Source organism: Poecile atricapillus, chromosome 3, assembly GCF_030490865.1.
Source record: "Poecile atricapillus isolate bPoeAtr1 chromosome 3, bPoeAtr1.hap1, whole genome shotgun sequence".
In the NCBI taxonomy this organism is placed as follows: domain Eukaryota; kingdom Metazoa; phylum Chordata; class Aves; order Passeriformes; family Paridae; genus Poecile; species Poecile atricapillus.
The window spans coordinates 19253129-19269032 of record NC_081251.1 but is presented as its reverse complement, the minus strand read 5'-3'; positions in this window follow the sequence as shown (position 1 = coordinate 19269032).

Genomic DNA, 15904 nt, shown 5'->3' with positions numbered 1-15904 from the left:
AAACTATAGGAAAAATATGGCTTATTTTGGGAAGCATTTACAACAGGAGCTTTATATTCTATGCTTCTCAGGTGCTTACAAAATTGATCTTTTTGTATGCTTGATTGTGCATTTAGCAGTGAATGGATTCATATTGTTGTAAAAACTTAACTGAGGAACTGAGATAAATAGTGAGGTGTATCAGGGGTAGGGAAAAAGAATAGAATGAAGAAAAAGAGTTCAGCACTTCAAATTAAATTTGTACTAAACTCAAAACACAGCTTTATTCCACTAATGACTGGGATGTGTAAAAGCAAAACTAAATACTTGAATTAGAATAGCAGATGATTTTTAGCAGCATTGTTTAGTAGCTATGATATTTTCTGACATATGACCTTTAATTAGATTGTTTCAATGAAAAATATTAAAACTATTATGATTTCTGTGAGTGTTCATGGCAATTCCATTGTGCCTTTCAGCATACATAAGAAAAGTTTTTTCACATTTATAGTTAGTTAAAAGCATGGACAATTAAAAAGCTAAGTTACCATTGTAATCAATTTTTAAATCTTTAAAACTTCTGGTGAAAAACTAAGAAGGAATTAACATTCTTATTTTACTATTCTTTGTTCTGTCTCACAGCCTGCAAATGATTGGTGCACCTCTCTTCCGAAGTCACATGATAACACCCTTTGGATACTGGAATTTAAGAAAAAATGACGATCAGATCTCCCATTCAGGAAAGTAATTTTTATATTGGAAGCACACACTTCTGCTGAGCTGATGCCTGCCTGTCCACTCCCTAAACAATAAACCAGTTTTGCTAGGATACAGATGGCAGCTGAAGATGCACGGTGTGCCCCTCGCTGCAGAAGGAAAAAAACTTTCCTGCAGGAAAGTTTTGTTGTTCTATCACCATGTGCCAGTTTTTACTTTATCATGGTTTCCCCACAAAGATAGACCAGTAGAATGGAAAAGGCAAAAGATACTGTGGCACTTGATGCAGGAGAATAGATTTGTTGTAATGGGCCACGTGTCGGATCCCCACTTCCTGCACACAGCAAAGACATCCAACCTCCAGGCAGACTCTGCTAGCCCAGGCTTAGCTCAGAGGCAAACACTTCAAGAGAAACTCCACCACAAATTTGACAGCCTTGTCCAAACTACAGGGCTGAAGTCACGCTGAAAACCTAGTGGAGAGGCAAAGGTTTGTGTGCTGACCATTTTTCCAGTAGGTGTTTGCTCTCTGTTTCATGGTGCAGCCTAAGCACTGTGATTTTAGACTCCATGTCACAATGCCTGGAAAGGGGTAGGCAGCCCATCCTCCAACAGGATTATCATGCTCTTCCCATTCTCCTTTTAGGTTTTTCATGCACCTGCTTACTTATCATACACGTGACCTACATGCTCTTTCTGACTTTTTATCATAAAATTGTGGAGTCCTTATCCTTCATTTCTACTCATGGTTTCTTCAAGTTTCTATATTAATTTTAGTTAATTATTATTTTGCTGATTTGATTGCAGAATGAGACTTGACCACAAGGGAAAGGATGAAAATTATCTTTTGAAGAACATAAGAAATCTTAATATTGGATGAGTGCCATGAAGGTACCAAGAGAGACTTCAGCCAATACTCAAAATAAACTCCAGTTTTCCCTGGTTTTTTTCCCAGTTCTTTTCTGCCATTCAGCTTGTCTGAGCGCTACACATTATGAGTGCCCAGTTTCAGATTTTTGATAATTTTTGATGTGACTGAAATAAGAGGCTTGTTTTCCCTTTCCTTTTTGAGCTCCTAAAATAAAGAATAATATTTGGTATCACTCTCTGTATAGCCAAAGAACAGTAAAGGTAAAGAAGCACAGGCTGAGGTTAAGGCCCTACTAGATGAGCTATAAATCAAAGGTAGTGACCCATTTGGGTCATTAAAATCCCATGATCCTTTGTGTGAATGGAAAGACGTAGAGCTATGGATCAAAGTTTATTTCACAATGCTTCAGGGATTTTTTGACATTTTTCACTATGATGGCAAGTAACCAAGATGTCAGCTGGAAAGCATTTAAGAAACACTGGCTTCTTTGACAAAGAAAAAGACATCAGCTTTTTTTTTTTTTTTTACCATTTTCCAGTCTGTGAGAAAATTTGCAGGATTTTTCTGTCTTCTATTATTAATTTTAAGAAAAATACAATGCTCTCAACTTCTTTTGGTCACTTTGCAGCCAGAATAGCTCTAGCAATACCCTTAGTTATTTAACTCTGCCATGTCAAAACTTATACTAGGGACTCTGATCTGCTGCAAATGGTATTTGAATATCAAGTAGGTTAACCACCCAAAAAAATTTGTGAGCTTTGAAAGTAGAGTGGGTGGCAAGCTGATTAAGTTGCTGCTGGCTACAAAGAGCATGGTGACTGTATCTCTGAAAAATTGCTGATGTTTACTTGTACCCTACAAATTCAAATGTGACTCTTCATTTTAACTAAACTACAAGAAACATGTGACAATGACAGATTTTACCAGAAGAAATTTAAATAATTGTTATGTTTTGGAATTATGCTATTCAGAATTAGCTCTGACCCATTTGGGCTGTTTCTGAATTACTTTTCCCATTATATTCGTCTGAGATATTATTCAAATAAATTCACTGAATGATGTTATTTCACATGGAACAAGTCACACTGCAGAGTTCTCCCATTTTCTTTCATGGGACAGAAATTCTTCCTTTGGGCTGTTCCCAAGTAAAGCAGTACTATTTCCTTTGACCTCTTTCTGTGCTGGTGATATCAGGCTTCTGTCTGGTCTGTTTTACACTTTTAAAATAATGGGAACCTGTCTGTTTAGTTAAGTACCTTGGGAGTATTTAAGTGAGCTTATTGTAGAGTGATCTTGTGTTTTGTGGAATTTTTACACTTTTTCTTGGATTATTGCAAATTCTGGTGACAATTCTCTTTATGCTAAACATAAACTCAGATAAATACATACACCTTCAGTGCAAGAAACCTGGCAAAAATAGGAAGAAAAAATTTAAGTGACTCATATAAGGTGTCTCTTTCTCCACAGAAACTTGATGAATCTTCCTACAGCAGACATGGCTATTGATTTCTCACAGCTGAGGGCACACTGCATAAAACCAAAATCATAAATAATTAGGTTTAAAATAAATGAGGAAAAAGTTGACATGTGAAGTCACTCATGCTTGTAAAAAGTGCTCTGATGTTTTTCCTAAATGGTGCAACACCTGCTCTTCTTCAAATTTTGTATTAAATTACCAGAACGAAAACTTCCATATATATGCACGTATCCCTATATGGATGTAACCTTTGAAGTGGATGAAGTCAGACAGTTCTCTTTCTGTGATGCTGCTCTATTGATCTACTTAATAAATACATATTTAATTCTGGCAACATAGTGCTGCATGTCATGATATACTACTACATGTTGTTATTCCATATGCCAGATAAAGTTGGAGAATGAGATTTACACCACTTAATTTTAGATTTCTGACTGTAGCTGAAGTGAGTCCTTTTATGGGGTTCTGGGGGAAATGGACTCTTTTGGGGTACAGATCCTCTGATACTCTTCTGACTTACTTCAGTTGTCCACATGAGGATGAAGTCAATGCTCCATAAGCTCACAGCATCACAAATCTAGACATATAACACACAGATATCTACATTAAGCTTAATGAGCTATGCCAGGGTATGATGGGGGCTGCTTGAGGATAGTTGCTGGAGATGCTGGAGGCTCCCTGGGCTGGCAGGGCAGGGGCACTCAGGCAGGGCATGTCCCACCTTGCGACCAAGAGCAGGGTACCATGGCAGCCCCAGCCCAGGCACTGGGCACCTTGCTGGAGACCGGGGATGGGACAAGGCTGAACTGGGACATGAGCCTACAAGTGATGTTCATGTTTCACATCAACAGGACTGCCATGGGCATTGTTGTACAGCATCCGTAGCAGAGAGCAGCAGGGGAGCAAGCAGAAGAGGGCCCAGCTTGAAAGCACACCCCAAGCTAAAGCAATTTCAAAATGCATGCAAATACTAGAGACCTGTTAAATTCTTTTTTTTTTCTGGGAAAAATATGGGGCATTTTGCCATCTTTATGCAATCCTCTTTACCTTTTTAATCTGAGGTTTCTGCCTGTTAAAATAAAGACTGCTTGATATTTAACAGCTGAGACACCTCCTGTGAAAGCTGTTTCCAGGTGATGCTAATTTGTGATGCACTTTAAATAGGTAGACATTTGTGTTTAACAGAATGTGTTTTATTTAATTAACCCATCAGCACAAAAATCTGATAGACAAGTCTGAAATTTGTTTAACAAAATTAAAAATGAATAATTATATGTCTACAAGGTATTTTTCTGCAGGCTTTAGAAACACTTTGGAGATTGCTAGCTGTTGGGAGTTAGGTCTCCTTTTTTTTTCTGGCTTGCCCGTGGAATTTTTACCCATTAGTTGCAGGACAACCTTGCTGTGCGTACTTAGTGGGTGGGCAGGAAAAAGGAGGGTGGGGACAGTTGGCGAGGCTTTCTTCAGCTTCGGAGAAAGACATTTTGGGCGCGGAGCTGCCGCGGTGGGAAGAAGGGGATTTCGCCATCACTCAGACGGAGCTGCTGCTTCTCCTTCTTCCCTCTTCGTTGGTGTCCTCGCACCCCCTGTCCTGCCGGGACGTGTGGCAGTGCCAGGCACCGCTGCGGAGCTGCTGATCCACCTCATCCACCGGCCCAGGATCTCAGCTCATCCCTGCTGATCCACCTCATCCACCAGCCCAGGATCTCAGCTCATCCCTGCTGTCCCGGCCGACTGTTCCTCAGAGCCCTGCAGGAGCACCGGGACTGCCCGCCCGAGGGGTTTGTGAAAACAAAGCCTCTCCTCCATCCCGTCTCAGCCGAGAAAGCTGTCCCGGGGTCCCTGGTTCTGTTTTCTTGTTAATGCTGTAGTTATTGTTTGTTTGTTTACCTGGTTATACTAGTAAAGAACTGCTATTCCTATCCCCAGATCTCTGCCTGAGAGCCCCTTGATTTCAAAATTATAATAATTTGGAGGGAGTGGGTCTACATTCTTTCATCCCAAGGGAAGCTCCTGCTCTCCCTAGCAGACACCTGTCTTCTAGAACCAAGACACTAGCCCAGTTTGAACTAGGAGTAGGACTCTTACTATTCTTCTAAGTAATTACAGCAATCTTTCTTTACTAGAAAACCTACAAATGAGGGTTTTTTTATTTTTAGAAAAGGAAGCAACACAAATTCTTCAGCTTTAATGGCAGAGGGGAATTAGATTTTCAGTACACTGGAAATTTAGAAGCATCAACAAACCTAACAGTTCAACAAGCATTACTGAGACATACTTAGATTTTCAGTAAGAATTTGCAATGAGGCAGCTGAGTGTTTATAAAATATGTGAAATATAATCCTTTTACTATCCAGTTTGCCTATGTATGTAAGATTATTGAACATCTGGGCATCTGACTCTTTTCCCTGCTTTTGACACCCAGACTGTTTTCCTGTCTCCAGCAATACCAGATCTACCTTCATATCCACTGTGACTGAACTGTATCCTTACATTCTTGTGCTCATCCCAATTCTAGCCTATTATTCATGATGATGCTATTCTGATATATGTGAGAAAAAGAAAAATTAGACATATCTATATATATTTCAAAGAGTTTTCTTGTTTCTGAAGAAACTCTGTTTTTTTACATAACACCAAAAAACATTAGTAGTATTATTAAAAACAGGAAGAGTACTGTGACACTAAGGTAACGCTAACTACAAGCCTGGATTTACTTCTCCTTTCCTGTCCTGAATCAATTGTCTTTGTTTCACTTCTCTGCCCTCTTTCTCCTGAGTATGCTGTCTGCAGCATTCCTTCAATACAGTTCAACAGAGAAAACCCCCTTGTTTTAACACTGATGTATTGCAAACCTCTAGGCGTTAACAGGTAACAAATTTTTTTAATAAAGATTGCTCTTTTAATTTGCCTTTCACACAGGACAGGAATTTTCACAAACTACTGGAATTTCCTGTGCTTATTCCAAAGTCAAATTATATTTACTGTTGATCATTTCAACAGAAAATCTTGGTTGATTTTCATCAGACAGTATTTGTAAAAGCCAAGGCCTAGGTCAAGTACAGCAATCAAGCAGCTAAGCCTAGGCTATCCTGAAACCCCAGTTCCTGGCTGATGGAAAACACATTTCTGCACCCAAGATCTAAACCTTAGATTCTGACCCTGAGTTTTCCTGAACAAATAGCTGGGATCTGTATTTTCTTTTGCAAAAACCCTTATCCCATAATAGCTTATATGTCAGAGAAAATAACATTTCACAGGCACTCTATAGCAACGTGCAACTCATCCCAGGAGATTGCATTTATCAGGAGACCAGGCATGATGTTAGAGTTGTGCTATGGTGGACTGATATCCAGGTTTAGCAGTATAAGGAGGCCTTAAATTTTTATATAATTTTATTTCTGGTTTTATTAATATATGAGTTTAATTGCTTATGTAATATTTTAAAAGTATCTCTTAATTTGTTTCCCTTGCTATGCCTGATAGTTTTGGTGGACCTGCAGGAAGTGCAGACTGCATCTCCATTAGGTGAGAGAAAAGGATCAATGTAATCACTCCTGCACTGATCTAATTTGCATGTTTGACCCACTTCTATGATCCCCATGCATAATAGCCAACCTACTTCAGGACAATTGTATAGATGATGAATTAACATTTGCTTGTCAGCATTCTCTGATAATATTGTGTTGAATCCCTGCCTTAAATTCATACAGCATGGAGAGAAACACCACTGCCAAGATCTATTTGTACTTAATAATAATTCTGTGACTGTAGGTGCAAACATGTGAACAGGATTTAAATTCACCTTTTTTTCCTTTTAATTTTTTCTTTCTTTCTAAACCCACCTTTTTTCTTTTACATTTTTTATTTCTTTCTTACCCCAAATTGCTACTGAGGAATCATTTTGATTTAAAGATCCTATCTGAACTGCTTAAATGTCCATAACGAGGAAAGCTATGTTTACCAGTTCTATAGGGGTTTTATTGCTTGTTTTACAGTAAATTACTTTGAAAGGAAGAATGACTGCAGAGTATTAAAACTGATCTCTTTCCTTGCCTGTGCACATGTGGGTGTTTGCCTGGGTGTACATGTGCTCTTTGGCAAAACACTTGTCAATTAGTTGGAGTAAGATGAAGAACAGAGAAGTTTGCAGGATTTTAGAAGAGTATTTTGAAAGCATTTCCTCTGCCCCGCTTAACTGATATAAAGAAGTCAGAAACTCTTTTCAAGTGCTAAGGCAGAAACCTGAACTATCCAGACAGCCACCACCACTGGCATTCAGCTCTCAGAAGCTTCACAGAAGTATTTCAGTTACACTGTGTCATTTTTCTTTTTCTTTTAATGTTTGAAAGCTGATTTAAATAATCTATTTCTTTTATTTCCAAATTTTGCTCAATAATTTCTTTAGGCTTTACCTGAAATGACCCAGAAGGTATGTTTTGATTCATGCTGAATTTCTCACTATTGGCTGTGTGGAAGTTCAGCATGTTTCCTTCTTTTGTTTTAAACAGGACATATTCTGTTAGCACATCAGGTCTGTTGAACATATTCAATAGATGGAATTAATCTAGTTGGTAAATAGAGGCTGCAAAAAAATGGCATGAACGAGTAAGACATCTCAATCCGCCATACTGGCCAACCCATCCAGTAAGGTCTAATGTCCCCAAAATTAAAGCATAATAAAAAATATTTCTGGAGCAAAATCTTACATCTGATCAAAGCTTTTCTTACAGGGAAAATATTTACTGAACTCCAACAATACCTTAACAGAAGGGTGGGCATATATACATTGAATTGTTTTCCAAATCCAGGGTAACAATGTAGAAAACAGAGTTGATGTGGAAGTGTTTATATGAAGTCCTGCAGATGCATTGGGACTTTCTTACATGTTTTACCAATGATTTATTCATTAGTTTTGAGCAAATTATTGGGTTTTGGTTTTAATATACCTTTGAAAATAAGTAAAATATTTGAATTGCTGTCAGAGGCAACCTGTCACATGCTAATAAAACAAAATTTAATCTCACCCAGGAACTTGACATCAAGTGAATTCTTCTTTCTTTCCACATGAGGTACCACAGAAAGGAGGATTACAAATAAGCCTTGGAGACTAGGGATATCAACAGAACACTGAATGCAAATTGGTGTACAGACCTGCTTGCAGACTGTTCTCTGAGCTGAATACTAAATTAAGCAAGGAGCTAGTGAATCTGTATGAGATTGGATTTAGCTGGTTTTTGACACTGTGGGTTTTAGCACACACATGAAAAGGCAGATGACAACTGTGCTCTGAAAAAAGTAAGGAACATGGATTTGGGGATGGAGAAATTTTTTTTTTAAAACCCAAAGGGAGAAAAGATGAGTGGGTGCAGGAATCTATCAGCAAGTTGCAGAAAGAGCCATTGTTACAGAGTGGATGTTGACAAAGGTGCACAAAAATTGCAAGTGGTGCTCATAGTTCATGGCACATATTGTACTAACAGTGAAAGTTACTTTGGGAAAAAATACAATCCAAAGGTAAAAGACAGAGAGAAAAAGAAAGAGAAAACTCTCTTCAGTGGTCAGCAGGAAGAGAAGTGAGGTTCCCAGGTAAGCATAACACTCTCTTGCAATAGAGACACAAGCTTTATGTTTGAACTCTTGTTGAGTTCCTCACTACGTGATCTTTGACGTGCTGACTGGGGCTGGTGCTGCATCCTCACTGCTACACTCAGTATTAAGCATATCACTGGATCTCCAATTTACCCTGAAGACCCAAAAAAAGGTGAAAATAGGCCAAGATTGAGTGTTTCTCCTGCCTGGCACAACTGCTTCCTTTGAGAGCCCACCACTGCCACACTACCAACTTAGCAGGTGCAAGGCCACAAGAACAGATCATGGAGAGGAAAATCCAGGCTCAGGGCCCTGGGAGATGCTGTCCAAGTGGCTGGGGTGATGAGAACCCTGACACTTCTAGGGGAAGGCTAGGTGTTGAAATCCTCCTCCCTCTGTCCCACCCCCTGTGGTGAGAGCCCCCCTCGTCTCAGGGCACAGGCAGCGGAGGGGGTCCTGGAGTGGATACAACACAGACTCAAAGTATCTAGACACAGGAGGCTCAAACTTGCTGGAATGATCCCGGATTTATTGTCTGCTGTCCATCCGGGGCAAGAGAGAGCGAAATGCCCTGTGTCTTATCTCTTATACCAGGGGGCAGGGGTGATCAGGGGATACAGGGAGGTCACAGCCAATGGGAAGGGGGAAGGGAAAGAAGGTTTTCAGGTAGGAACTAACATTACACAAACCAGAGGTGAGTTTTACCCTTTGGAGATACCAAGATTTTTAGATGCACTACAACAGCTAGGCTGAGAGCCTCCTTTACATCTGCAAACAGGAGGCTCTCAGTACAAAAGAGGCTACGTCATCCAAAGCACTGTGCAACACTCTGCACGCACACAACAAATTAGCACCAAGCATCACCATTGTCTGATGAGGCTGAAGAGTATGAAAATTTTCTTCTGAGCTGTGAGTCATAAAACAATTTTGTTAGTGCACCCATTAATCAGCCTCAGCTCTCTAAAATTAGATACTTGGGATCCAAATCAGCAAAACATTCCCTACATGTGCATGGAATTCACGCAAAGCTTCAGATGCAAAATTTAAGTATTCTTTTCCTTGTCTTTAGGATTATCATAATCTACCTACCATGTAAAAATCTGAAAATGTCTTAGAAGAAAATGAAAAAATTCAGAAAAAAAATCATTATTTTGGGAACATTCAGTGTCCAGACACTTTTGAACTTCCTTTATCAAAGAGATTGCATAGTTGATTTTTTTCTTACTTTAAACATTTTAGAGTTTTAGTGTCCTTAATCATTACTAATATCATAAGACAGACTATGTTAAAATTTAATATGTGGGCTCTTCCAATGCTTCCAATAAAGTAAATGAAGAGCAGTACAGTATTTGCTCTGGAAAATCCAAGATGTGCTCTTAGTTTCTTTGTGAACAGAGACAAACAGCTCTATTCTTCTCTGGCTCCAGAGAATCTTAAGTAAAAATAAAATAACTATAATAAAAAATAAATAAATAAATCCCCAAACCCAAACATCCCCACAAACTGAGATACTCTCTCAGAGTCAGATATTTTAATTTCATTTCCAGAAATGCTTTATTCTCAGCCACTAAAATATGCACTTGAAATATATCTTCTTTGCTCTCTTTTCACCCTATTGCCACTTTTACATACTAGCCATTTAGAATCTTTAGAGATTCTGCAGTTTAGTAATTTTTGTCCAAAAAATAAATTAGGAACTTATAAGCAATACAGATTAATATGTTAAGAAATGCAGATTAAATTAATTGCAGTTATACCAATGTATGACAATATTTCATATTCTCATTTTTGCTGGTGTTTATATCCTCAATGATCTCTGCACATGACTCATGGTTAACACAATGTCTTGATTACAGCTATGCAAGTTTGAAGGTCACTCTTTAGCTTTCTCATGTGCACAGCTACATACAAAAATGTCTGATTTTTTATGGTTTTTATTAATTTGACTGTGTTTTCAGAAAGGTATTTTTATTGCTGTTGATTGAGTTAATTTTAAACACAATCCCATTGCACTGTAATAAAACCTGCACAGAATCACAAAATGGGTCAGGTTAGAAGGGACCACAGTGGGTCATCTTCGCCAACCACCCTGTTCAAGCAGGGCCATCCTAGAGCACATGGAACAGCGTTGAGTCCAGATGGATATCTGGAATATCTCCAGGGACGGGGATTCCACAGCTTCTCTGGGCAATCTGTTCCAATGCTCAGTCACCTGCACAGTAAAGAAGTTCTTCCTCATGTTCAGGTGAAACTTCCTGTTGCCTCTTGTCCTATTGCTTGGCACCACCAAGAAGAGCCTGGTCCGTCTTCTTGACTGCCTCCTTTCAGATACCGACAGACACTGATGAGGTCCCCTCTCAGTCACCTCTTCTGGAGGCTGAACATGCCCAGCTCCCTCAGCCTTTCCACATAAGAGAGATGTTCCAGTCCCTTAATCATCTTTGTAGCCCTTCTTTGGACCAGCTCCAGGTGTTCCACATCCCCCCCTGTCCTAAGGAACCCAGAACTGGACTGAACAGCAGTCCAGATGTTCCTCACCAGGGCTGAGTAGAAGGACAGAATCACCTCCTCTGACCTGCTGGCAAAGCTTTTCCCAACACACCCCAGGATACATTTGGCCTTCTTGGCCACAAGGACACACTGCTGGCTCATGAGCAGCTTGTTGTCCACCAGGACCCCCACGTCCTTCTCCACGGAGCTGCTTCCCAGCAGATCAGCCCCCAGTCAATACAGGTTCATTGGCTTGTTCTTCCCCAGGTGCAGGACCCTGCACTTGCCTTTGTTGAATTTCACAGTTCTCCCCAACCCACTGAGGTCCTTCAGAAGGGCTGCAAAGCCCTCTGGGGTACCAGCCAATCCTCAGAGATTTGTGTTGCTGAGGAAGCATCTGCACCATCATCCAAGTCAGTGACTTAGATGAAATAAAATAAGTTTCAGTAAATTAAAAAATTCTCAGTCCAGTATTGAGCCTTGAGGAACAGCTAGAGGCCTACAACTAGACCCCATTCCACTGATTAAATCCTACAGGACCTGCTGATCAGCCAGTTCTCAATTCACCTGAACTTACCTGCTTCACACTTTCTGAGTTTACCTATGAGGGTGTGTCAAAAACCTTGTTTTGTCTATTTTAGTTACTTCTCCTTTCTGAGCTTCTCTCTGGATTTTTAGGCACCAGTATGTGTTTTTTCACATCAAATACTCATTTGAAAGAAGACGTGAGATAAAAAAAATATTGTTAATAATTTTTGTATTTAACTGTAGAAGACAGGCAGACAATCTGTAAATTCATTTAGAAAACATTTATAGCTTTGTTTGTTGAATGCAGCAATTAGAAAATAACCAAAACCAGACTGGATGCAAAATATTTTTCCTAAGGATTATGAATTGTTACAAACATGAAACCATGCATAAATCAGGAAGAGAACCCCATACTCTAATGCCATGTAGACCAGAAATATAGCAGGAATTTAGTTACAAATACTGACAAAATATTGAGTTTTGTCACTGTCAATGGATATTTAAAAATATGTTTAAAGTAGTCACACTCAGATTTTTCCAACTTCACTGTGCTTTCAGTTTTTCTTTCCTTTCTGTTTTCAAATTCACATTGTATTTTCAATGGGATGGTTGAACAGTGCCCTGTTTCTGTATTGTAAGACATAACAGCAATGTACTGTGGTACAATTGGTTTACTTTAAGGCATTATAAGATAACAGAGAACTTCTAATGAGGCCCATTTATCACCTGAAAGTGAAAAATTCAGCCACAGTATACAGGGAGAGAAAATATTAAACCCTTGCTACAATACTAAAGAAAAAAGATAAAAAAAATAAAATAGAAAACTCAATTGGTCTTGAACTCTTGTTTCTTGCAGTAAAAAGAATCAATTACATGTTCTATAGGGTCTAGAGTTTAAACATAGAAACACAAAGAAACACTCAGTTTAAGTCCAAAAGGCTTGTCTGCACAGCACAACATAGAGACAATGTCTCACTTCTGGATGTATCATTGAGATGCCAACTCTGGGGTTCTTCCCTGCCAAAAGCTACCTAGGATGTTGCAGATATACTCATAGGCTTCTACAGATTTGTGAGTTTGCCACAAGACTGACAAATTGACATCTACTTCACATTATCCCCAGAAGGAACCAGTCAATAGCAGGGCTGACATTGTTCATTATCAGCAACATGTATCACACAAAATATACCTTCAGCAAATGTGCAGATGATGCCAAATTAGGAATGACACATTATCAGATGGTATTATCTGCAGCAGAATAAACACTGTCAAACCTGTAGGAAGCTTACAAGCACATGCAGCTCCAGGACTGCTGCAGACAAGAGTTGTCCGTATAAAGAGCCCTTTTAGCTTTGTACATAGGCTCTATCTGCATTAGGAAAGAAGGCCCAGGCTTGTGGTTGATATTTGTCTCACAGTCATCCATGTGGGGTTTTGACCCATAGCACTAAAAATTCTGTCTTGTTCGGGTTCTGAGCATCATTTCCAGCACCCAATCTGATTTGCTCCAAGACTGCTCCAAGACTGACTTCTGAGATTAAGATATTAGCATAAAAACCACAAACAAAGGAATCATTCTGAATTAGAGATGAATTTAAAAGGTGTACAGGGACTATGGCATGAGGCTGCATATTGAGCACAACAAGGCCATAAGCAATGCTGTACTGGTTTGTGTGGAAAAAAAGATACAATCATATAGCTAAGCAAGCGAAGCATAAACACAAGGGACAAAAGTCACAGACAATCTTCAGAATATCATCTCTACTTGAATTTGCAGTCTAAATAAATTGTTTTGTTGTTGTTGTTGCTGCTGATTTTATGTAGCAGATTTTTTTTTTTCTTATTTTGGCCTGATTTCCTCTACCTTCCTGTTGCAGATCTTTTGGATAAGAGGATATAAAATTCTGCCAGAAGCAGGAAATTAGCTTCCAAGAGTATGACTATCCAGGTCTATGAAGCTTTCCTAGAGACAGAAATAAGCAGAAGAGTTAGAAATCACTTCCACATTGCATACCTGTCCTGGACTGAGTTGGTTCCACTCAATTTTTCTATTTCTCTCTGTGTTGATTTTACACTGTCTTTCGTGGGGATGTAGGGGGAGGGGAAGGGTATAGATGTGGCTTCTGTGACAAGATGCTGGAAGCTTCCACCATGTCTGGCAGAGCCAATCCCTGATGGCTCTGAAGATGGACATGCTGCTGGCCAAAGCTGGGCCAGATAGAGAGGTTGGTAATGTCTCTATGATAATATAGTAAAGAAGAAAATCAAAACTAAGTAGGCACACACAATTTTTTTTCTAATCAGAGAAGAAGGCGAGGTGAGACCTTGTGAATGAAAACAACATGGAGACACCAAGATTGGTACAGAAGGAGGGACAGGAGGTGCTCCAGATGCTGGAACCAAGATCTGCAGGCCATGGTGCAGCCCATGGTGAGGCAGCTGTGCCCCTGCAGCCCCTGGGGATCCACGGGGGATGCAGAGATCCACCCACAGCCCCTGGGGATCCACGGGGGATGCAGAGATCCACCCACAGCCCCTGGGGATCCACGGGGGATGCAGAGATCCATCCACAGCCCCTGGGGATCCACGGGGGATGCAGAGATCCACCCACAGCCCGTGGGACAGGTGCCCACACCAGAGCAGGTGGGTGCCTGAAGGAGGCTATGACCCTGTGGAAGTCATGGTGGAGAGAGAGGGACCTGCTCCCAGGCTGGAGCAGCCTGTTCTTGGAGGACTGACCACGTGGAAGAGTGACCCACATCACAGTGATTTTGTGCCTGTGGGAGGGACTCATGTTGCTGCAGTTTTGTCAGGACTGTGGCTCATGAGATTTGGAGCCACTCTGGAAAACTTCAATTTTTCCTGGTCCTTATCTCCACTCATGAGCCCTTTGTTAATTTTTTCTCTCCTCTGCCCGCTGTGGCAGGGGAGGGTGAGCGAGTGGCTTTTGTGGGTGACTGGAATTTGGCCAGTGTCAAACCACAACGCCCTCTCTCTCACATTTGTATGTGAATCAGAATGTACCAGTGTTGATGCTGAAACCCACCTCAAGTTCACAACTACCTCCTGCCTCTACTTCCTCACTAGTTTTTCTAGCTTTGACGATATCAACATTGCAGGCGTATATCCCTGGTATACTGGTAAGAAAAAGAGTACTCTAAGATTTAAAAAAATTTTGCAGCCATTGGGAATTCTGCTCTTGGTCTCAGTGAGACTGAGATATCCTCCTGAATAATCAATAAATGCTGGCCTGTTGATTTCTAATAACCCTTTTCATAATTAATCCATCATAGTTTTCTTAAACATACTTTAAGTGGTAGCAGAATTTCCAGTTCACTGTATCACATGGACCCTGCAAACAGACAGTCTTACACTGATAGTGTAAAGGTGTTTTAATACTTGTTTATTAAGCTAGCATAGTTTATCACTGATATTTGCAAAGCATTACCTTGATAGAAATTAAGTCTAGACTTCTGTGAGTTACATAAACCAAGTTTCTATCATGAACCCTCCTTGGCCTTCTCTGTACATATTTAATCAGCAGAGACATACAGATTTAGGCCTGCCTGGCTTATAGTCACATGTCATTGGAGTAGGGCCCAGTGTTGGGAATCAAACCTTCTGACCAAAGACAGCTTGAGTGAGAAATCACTAGTTTGCGATTCCTGACAGACTAATTCCTATGTATGGGGCTCCATAATAATTTGTCTATATTGATCCTGACTATGCAGCGTGAATTGCGAATCTAAAACCCTGGAAATCCCTGTATTGTGCTCTACTTAACTGTGTAAATGTGCTTGTCATTTATTGCAGAGCTTTTACAGTGATGGTTATTCTGCATGGTTTCAGGCAATAGTATTGGGAAGAAAAAGGAAAGAGGGAGTCTAGAGATGATACATCTGTGATCAGCCAGCTCTACCAAAATTTTTAGGCAGAATTACAGATGAGTACTACAACTGCTTGTCTCAGTTATGTGGGTTACTTTTGTTGTGTAGCAAATCTTCAGTATGAGTGTGAGGTTTTGTAACTTTTAAGAAATATCTTTATATTATTACCTATTAATAGCTTTTTGTATGCAATTGCCATTGATTTAGGCTTCTGTGGAAGCTTAATTTGTAAATATTTTTAAAAATCATTATATTTGGTTAAGTAGTCAGGAAAAGAAATCACTAGCATAATTTTCTACCATTCTCCATGGCATAGAAAAAATTTTTCCTTCATCAAGAAAAACTACTGAGGGAAGAAGGAAT